Below are 9,718 nucleotides of genomic sequence, written 5' to 3' on the forward strand. Positions count from 1 at the left end.
GAATCCTCTGGTGGGTCAGTCCAATGAACTTGCCTACAGCAAGCACCCATGTGTTGCACTAGGTTGTCAGCAAACAACCTTGACAAGTGAGATCAGTCACTACCTTTTGACAGAGTCATTCAACACTATATAGCCTTATTGTATTATTTGTGTCCTTGGTCAGAATAATACTAGGGCTACGGACATTTCTATAATGGCCACCATATGTGATCATATGGTTCTCATTATCAATATTTGAAACACTTGATACCCTCGTCATGGTTCTACCATCCTAAGGACATATATCAATACATACAACTATGATTTACATAATATAGTAGACAATGCCTTTTATTGATTAATAAACATTATTATAAAGAGTCAATTCTACAATAATTGATTGGCTCTAGGGCACCTACTCTAACAACATCCTGCAACAACACTTTAGATCATGGTGCTATGCGTGTCATAATCTCCCATGACACTTGGTTGTTTGAGAACAATTCAACTTCAAAAAATCAAGTCCACTGAGCTGAGTCGCTTACATGGTCAATCTAAATTTGCCTAATGGATGTGTTGGATGATCTTTTATCTTTTCACTCGTCATGGGTTTACTCAGCCAGCACTAAGGTAAAAACAATATCCATCCAGCACTACTTTTCAAACCGAATGGATCTTCACATTCGAAAATCGTTAAGCGGCCTGGAGCATCCTATCATCCATCTATTTGACCACTTATTCGGCCTCTTTATGAGACGGTGGGAGACTTCGCTAGCGCTACTATATTTGTCTCCATTCAGCCTCAAATTCCCATTTGACACCACACAGCTGCATCACACTATGAGCTTCACTCGGCCATGCATCACTATTCGGCTCTATAGAAGTTCATTCGATCTTTGAATCCCATTCGGTCTCGTAGACGTCCTTGATTCAGCTTTATGAAGTCCACTTGATTCAACTTTTGGCAAAAGAGGCTCACTCGGCTCCATCTTTCACACATGTAGTAAAGGAGTCACAAATGTTATTTGTCTTAGCCTTCGCATTATGTAATCGTCTTCATTCGAGTCAGCCTATGAACAAATCACCTACTTACTTGGCTTTACCTAGTTAACACTCTTGGCTTCACTCAGCTTGCCTGTGTAACATCATTCGACACTCTCCAATATCCCTCAGCCGGCCTAATTCAACTCTTATTCAACTAGTTAAACAAATCTCCACCTACATATCACTCAACATGCATAAGACGCCACAACATGACAAGTTACCAAACACATCATTCGGTAAGTGTCCTCCATTTAGAACCCCAAGAAGAGTCAAATGACCTGTTAGTTTTTTATTGCTTAAGATTAAAACTTCATGGAGGATAAACTTAAACATTCCCACTCGGTGCGCCTCTTTCACTCGGCATAATGAATCAAGCTGAGTGGGCCTTGAGCTATCTTTTTTTACATGCATGCCATGTAGGTCACGCCTCCAGATAAGTTTTATTTTTCATTTTTTCTTGCACTTGCAAGCCATGCATGTCATTTCTCCATTTACGTTTTATTTTTCATTTGGTCTTGCATATGCACGTCATGAAACACTTCTCCATTTAGCTCAGTCACCTTCAAATGACCATCGACAGCCTTATATATATGCACAACCTCTAGCTCTAAAGACTAACTCCATACAAGCTCATTCGGTCATGCACCATCATTCAGCTCCATTCAGAACCCCAAGAAGAGTCGAATGACTTGTCATTTTTTTATTGCTTAAGATTAAAACTTCATGGAGGATAAACTCAAACATTCCCACTTGGTGCGCCTCCTTCACTCGGCATAATGAATAGAGCTGAGTGGGCCTTGAGCTATCTCTTTTTACGTGCATGCCATGCATGTCACTCCTCCAAATAAGTTTTATTTTTCATTTTGTCTTGCACTTGCAAGCCATGCATGTCATTTCTCCATTTAAGTTATATTTTTCATTTGGTCTTGCACATGCATGTCATGAAACACTACTCCATTCAGCTCAATCACCTTCAAAAGACTATCGACAGCCTCATGTCCACAACCTCTTGCTCCAAAGACCAACTCCATACAAGCTCATTCGGTCATGCACCATTATTCAGCTCCATGCAAGCTCCACTCGGCATACACCATCTACTCATCAGCATGAGCCGGGCCGAGTGGGAGGTATATACCATCTCATATTTATCACAAAAAAATTCCTTGCTTGGCTAGCACCATCCATTCATTACCATAAGCTGAGCCGAGTAGGAGGTACACATCACCATCTTGAAGTGACTCCATAATACTTTGCCCAAACCCACATTTGGGCGAACCAAGTTGAATCAACTCGACCCTTAGAAGGCTATGATTCACATAGTCTTACATCTACGAAAGGAATAACATACTCTCTAGGATACTCAGTATTCCCAACTCAGGTTGGTCGAGTGATGCTTGATTTCACAAACATGCATATGTAGCTAGTGCACTAGTCACAAAAAGTAATAAAGTGATAAGCAGAATATCGTTCCCACGAGGATAGTGTTACTAAGTATCGATTTCTCAAGTTTAAGTCCTAATTGAGGCAACTATAAATTGGATTGATGGAAAATTAACAAACTAAAAACAAATTAACGAAATATAAATAAATGATAATGAAATTAAAGCAAAACCCAACAACTTAACTAATTAAACAATGCTAAAAAATGCTAGGGTGTTGATTTCACCTAGATACGCTAACCCAAATTATAGAATCTATTACCCAAGTTCTAATTCCTTGATTGAAAATAAAATTCCCTAAGTTGTTTGGTACTCCTTCTCTGGTTATACCACCCCACCCCACGCATTCCTATTAACAAGTTTAAAAGTTCAAAGTCTCTTAAGCTTTGTAAAGTTCTATCTAGATTTCATAGATCGCATTTATCTATCTTTAGTTTTCGCTCCATCTATTGTATTTATCCCAAGAGGCACATATCACAAATCACTTCTCAGTATCATTGTGAACAACATATATTTGAATGGTGATCAAGCATCCAAAAGTCATTAAGCAAAGAGATAAACACTTAATCATGAAAGTAAAACTCAAAGTAAATCAATTCATATAAATTTGAGTCATTGTATCAAGGTTACATCAAACCCTAGCTAAACAACTCAGTTCATACTGAAAAACAAAACAAAATAACAAAAACAAACTAAATCAAGGTTCAGCATTGAAAAAAAGCGAATATGGAGTAATCTTCTCTAATTTGAAGCCCAAATCTTCAATAATCTTCTCCTTCCAAGAGCTGCCTCCCAAATGACGAACCAAGATCATTTTCCCTTCCATTTCGTGCCAATTTATACCTCTCTCATTTAAGGATGAAGCCCTAGTAAGACAAAATGTGCCCTTTTTTTTTTTCGCCTATGACGAAGTTTCACCGTGGTGATGATTTTTCTTTGCCGCAGCGAGGATTGTTTGGGCCCAATTTGAGCATGATAAAATCTGAATCTGGAAAAGTGGTAAGCATAATAATTGTATAGCTTTCAGTTATATTTCTACTCGTTCAAGAATCATCACAATCTGAGGTCTACATCTCAAGTTATGAACAAAATACTGAAGCACGTCTAAAGAAGTTTTTCTTAAGTTCCCAACGTGCTGTTCACGACTTCAAGCCAAGTTTTCAGCTTCTTCCAGTAAGAATTAGGAAAAACACAAAACATGACAGTTGTATCTCTACTTCTTAGGTTTCCATAGCTTCTAAATTCATGTCATTCTGAGTTTCCAACCATCATTTATGCTCAAAATCATTGTTTAGGCTTGCAAAGAAAAATTGATAGAATTAAGTAGCAATTATGGCCTAAATTGTATGAGAAGTATCCTAAATCCTATTGAAATTCAATGCAAAATCATAGGGAAAAATAGGATTATAAACGAGCAAACTCCTCCTAACTCAGGTTGGTCAAGCAAACTCCTCCCAACTCAGGTTGGTCGAGCGAATTTTCACATTCCAAACAACGGTCCATCCGACTTGACAAGCTGCTAGCACTAATTCGCTCAGTTTGCACTCATTCGATTAAATCTACTCTCTAACCTAAGAATCCTTTAACTTTGAGAGTGCAGGGCTAATTCTATGGGCAAAAAATCATCTTGATTTTGACGAGACCCAATAACGAAATAAACATTTCGCAGCCCAAGGCCTTAGCCTAACCCTGGTTGGGCCTACACTTAAAGTCACCTTGTGAATGCCCACTCTATGAGTTGGACTATCCTACAAGTTAAGCTAAATTGGGTTCCGACCCATTAGCCTACAATAGTCCATAAATAGGAAATTAGAATCCTATTCTATTTCCTCTTCTGATAAGATTCTGAATCTTACTCAAACTAGTAAACCTAATCTGAAAAGGACAAGAAATCATTTTTCTTTCCTGATAGGGATTATCTCCCAAAGTAGGGCTCAGTGTCCTACTAAGAGTCCAACCCTTTGGTTTCACTATATAAATAGAGACCTTCCCTCTCATAATTCATTCAAGCTCCACTACTTACAACCACCTACTTGCTCCTAAGTTTTTGCTCCCGAGAACCTAACGCCTTCGCCGTAGTCCTGGTCTCCGACGAAACTCCTAGTAATCCTTCTTTCCATTAATTCTTATTAAATAGTCTCTTTTAGCCTTGTTGATTTAAGCGTCAAAATGTCTACAACAAACACCGCCCTAGTGTTTCCCGTAAGCTTCACGCTTGTCTCTTCGTGTGTACAGGTCCAGCGGATTATCAGTGACCTCAACCTCACAGGATCTATGCTTTCTGTAACCGTAGATTTTTAGCGTCTACATCGAGTAAGAACTTATATTTGTGGGAAAATTATGCAAATCACCCTAGGGTTTGTGTTTGTATCACTAGGACGAAAACTTTCCCAATTTTTGTCATACTTTTTTACCTTGGACTTTTGATATTGTATCACAAACACCCTCAAGGCTAACTTCGTAATCTAGAAGCCGAAAGGGTAAAAGAGCAAATTTTAAAACTTACAAACATTTTGGTAAGTATATCTAAATAATGAATAAATAAATTTATACTATTAAAAAATACTTAGGGGGTGTTTAGTTCAGAGAATGTTGGATTACTGGAAAGTTAGATTACCTTGAATACTGAGAATCGTTAGGAAAATGCGTTTGGTTTATTGGTGGGTATGTTATATTAATATGTTTGGTTGGGAGGAATAAATTGTTGGGTATGTTATTTAAATTATTGAATTGTCTTCTAATTAAATATTATTACTATATTATTTTTTAATGTTGATTATTTTTTGAATTATTATAACCCCCCTTCATTTAAAAACTTAGCAAAAACAACCCCATAATAAAAGTTTGGAAAATCAACAAAGCACCCCCCACCAACCTAGCCACTTCCGTCCGTCGGCAACCACTGTAGGCCGTTGACAACCGGCAACCTAACGGCGCATGGAAGGCAGGAAATGGCTAGGCGTGACAGATTTGGCCGTCGACAGCCAGATCCATTGATTTGGTAGTCAACGGCCAGATCGATGGCCATTGACGGCCATAGACATGGCCGTTAACGGCCATCGATCTAGCAAAAAATAGTCATATCGGCGCATGACAACCATTTTCGGCCTTTCATGTGCCATTATGGTGGTGGCTGGTCAAGGCGGTGGTTGCCAGCGACAAGCAATAGCAGGTGGGTGGGGGTGGTGGCTTGGATGGGCTGCAATTTGTTTTGAATGCAAGGGTAACTTTGTCCAAAAAGTTAATTAATTGGGGTGAAATAGTAAAAGACATATTTATGTAAATAAATTTAAAAATAAGGGCATTATTGTCCTAAAATTTTATTAAAAATGGATAGAATTGTAACAAAAAAAGATAACCCTAGTAATCTTAGAATACCTAAGAAAATAGAGGTAATCAGATTACCTCCAATATTACCAATAGTAGCCACTATTGGTATTTGAAAATTACCGGTATCTTATATTACTTAATAACTAAACATGGTAATCACGTAATATAAGATGACTTAACCCTAGTAATCTCATATAACCCCTAATCAAACGACCCTTAGAGACAAAATAGTAGTTATATTCGTCATTTGTCTTATTTTATTAATTTCCACATGTTGAATAACATAATTTGAGGTATTTTTGTCACTAAATTCATTGATTCTAACTTCCAGATAACAGAATCAACGTCAAAAGCTGTTAATGATACATCATTAAGTGTCTTAAGAGTCTAATATGATAAGAAATATATATATATATATATATTAAAAATTTTGCACGATTGCAATTGTGGCTGCATCCAAACACTACAACTGTCATGTTTTCTTTATACTTTTTCCTGCTTTTTTTTTTTTTTTGGTAAATCATTTTCTGATATTTTAATTTGATTTTATAGAATCTCAATATAACAATTTGTTAATATTATATATTCAAAAATTTTATATTGAAAACTATTAAATTTACGGTGCGTTGTTTACCTTTTCTTGCCTATTAGTTCATTTTATTGCATTATATATATACATATATATAATTTGTGTTAGTTTTGTGACATTTGACCCAGGAAACCAGGAGAGATGGGCCTAGGGTATAATCATGTCGAGTTTTGGGGTAAACGAGTTCGGCTCGATTTGAATAGTATTGAGTTCAAGCTTGACAAGCCCAGCAAAATGTGCTCAAGCTCGAGCTGGCTCGAACTCGAGTTCGAGCTCGTTACACGAGCTTGAGCCAGCTTATTTATGATGGTGAGAGTGGCCTGTGCAATTTCTTAAGCAGGTGGTGGGCAAGGTGAAAGTGGCGAATTCTACCGGTCAAGTCAATCACAAAATCCAGTTAAACGCTTCCAAATCAAAACTCCAAAACAACAACTTCTCAATAAAAATTCACACCAGATACTAAAACACATGGCAAATCATAAATTGAACACTTAAACAAAAAGATAAAGAGTTTGAAAAGCAGATGAATTAGCAACACCAAGAAGAATTTTTAAACGAAAAAATCATTTATGTTTTATTTTTCTTCTCTTTAAAAAAAAAAAAATTTCATTTCAAATCAGAATTTTTAATCCAAAATTGTCAACGAAAAATTAACTATTGATATATTAAAGAAAAGTTTTTGAGATGAGTTGATTTGAAATGTTTTTTTATCGATTATGGAAGTGATAAATTTCCTGTTTTTCATTCTTTTCTTGGTGTTTTCAAACAATATTCCGAAAGATGTTCTCATTTTATACATTTTCAAATATTATCTTTACACAAACACGTCACATGCATTTTTATTTTTTGCATATACCATTCATTTTCAATACTTTAAAAAAAAAAAAAATGAATACGCAAAATTCATAGAAAAATTAACCTTATCTTTACGTATGTATTAACTTAAAATACCCTTTGCACCTAAGATTCTTATATTCATTCGCATTGAAAATTAAATTAAAATTAGAAAAAATAATGAAATTTCTCATCACGAAAATCAATGGCATTAATGCTATATTTTAAGAAAAATAATAGAGACACCGGGAGTAGTGCACCGAATTTGTGCACCAAATGACATGGCGAAATTCTAATTGTTGATTAATTATAATATAATATTAATAGACGGTCAGGATTTCGTCACGTCATTCTATGCACAAATTCGGTGCACTACTCCCGATGACTTTAGTATTACTCATATTTTATATGAATCTAAAGACCAGGCTTTTTGAATGCCTCCTAGAACTAAAGATGACAATGGGCCTAGTATTTTCGGGTACATGACCTAACCCATCTTGAAAAGGTCGGGCTTTTCCTAATGTTAGCGGGCTTAGGCTTGGGCCTGAGATTGATTTTAAGGCTTGCCCTCGGGTACGGGCCGGGCATGAGTATGTCTTTAGTCTTGGCCCGGCCCAGCCTAACCTGACAATTTTACAAATTAATTTTACTAAATTACCCTTACACTATATATTTAATTATAGAATTATCCTACATATATATAAAAAATTGAAATTTATTAATATTTGGTGAGTATTAAAAAATAAATTAATATTTAAAATTTGTTTCTAGAATTAAATATATATAAAAAAAATTAAAATTTATTAATATTTAAAAATTCACATTATAAATATGGGTAGGCTTGGGTTGGGATTGAGATTACAAAAAGCTCATTGGGCCGGGCTTGGACTTTACCTATCATCCCCGTGACGGGCCCGAGCCGGGATTGAGCCTTTATCATGGGGTTGGGCTTGGTCCTAGGCCAAGGGGTACCCGGTCTCGGTTCGGCCTATTGCCATCTCTACCTAGGACCTAGGTTTAACCGAACAAGTCCGACTCGGGTATTTACGCCCCTAATTTTCCAATACCCCAAATATCTTTAAGTATCTATTAGCTTAAAATACCCTTTACACCCCAAGATTCTTATTTTGATTCGAATTGAAAATTATAATAAAATGAGAAAAACTAATATACATATAAAAAAGAAATCCCCCATCTAACTATTTTTTTATTAAGAAATATTCTCATATATAACCATTCTTACTAATTTTAATTCCCAAAATATCACAGTTTTATTTTAAGAACATATTTAGTCATAAGATCATACAACTTAACCTAATAGTCCTTAATGAAAATTAACAAGGATAAAATAACCAAATGGGCCAGGTTATCAAGTCTATCACCATCTAGCACGGTCAATATGGTTTAACATGTTTTAATTAGATTTTCAAGTTCTGTATAATTTAGCATTATCTAATGAAAATGTATCATTTGTTATATATGCATGCAGCTGAAAATGGCACTCATTTCAATTCTCCTAAATTTTACATGCATTACAATTTTTAAGCTGAATTGACCCTGCAATTTTTGCTCTTTCAAAGACAAGACCATCAAGACTTAAGACCTTTCCCTTTTGTAAGTAATTTTTGATAAAACATAAAATAATACCAACACAATCAAGCTAACATAGCAAAAGAGGGACGACGAACCTTTGTCGTCACGTTATTTCTTCTCACCAATAAACTAATAAATAACAAATCTTTATATAAAAATTATAAAACTCTTGATTCATCAATTAAATCAAACACTAATCTAATAGATAACGCACTAACGAAACTTTTAGTAAAACTGATATGTTTGATATATTTTCCAACACAGTTTCCATTTTTCCTCTTCATTCAATGCAACCATTAATATCACCTCTCTCTCTTTCTATATAAACTCCTCAACAGAATTCTCTTTTCATGCATTCAGTCTCTCTTTTTCTTCGAAAATATCAGCCATGGCTTCGGGAATGTTCACTAGGGAAAAATGTGTTTGGGTTTTTTTGAATTTGTTTTTTCAACTTAATCCTTGACGGTTAAAAATTGTCAAGAATTGAGACAACGACTATCAAGAAAAAAATAATATAATTTATTTTTGACCAAATCCTTGACAGTTAATAACTATCAAGAATAATCCAAAACGGCTAAGAATTATTTCAAATTCTTGACAGTTTATAAACTGTCAAGAATTTGTGAAGAATTACAATTCTTGACATGTTTCTAGAACGGTCAAGAAAATCTGTCAACTCATTCTGTCAAGGAAGGAGGTTTTTTTAGTAGTGAAAATTCTGTAGCGGCAAAGTAAACATATCTCTCATACAGCGAGTAAACCATTATAAATTTTGTGTTTGTGTGTTGATTATTTGTTTGCCCTTTGTTCGCATTATTTTTATTTTCATAAGAATTTAGGATTTGCTAGCATCTAATTACATCCCCACAACAGATTGAAGCTAACACTCATGTCCTTAGGTGAGAATTAG

This window comes from Pistacia vera, unplaced genomic scaffold (assembly GCF_008641045.1).
Source record: "Pistacia vera cultivar Batoury unplaced genomic scaffold, PisVer_v2 Contig609, whole genome shotgun sequence".
NCBI classification, from domain to species: domain Eukaryota; kingdom Viridiplantae; phylum Streptophyta; class Magnoliopsida; order Sapindales; family Anacardiaceae; genus Pistacia; species Pistacia vera.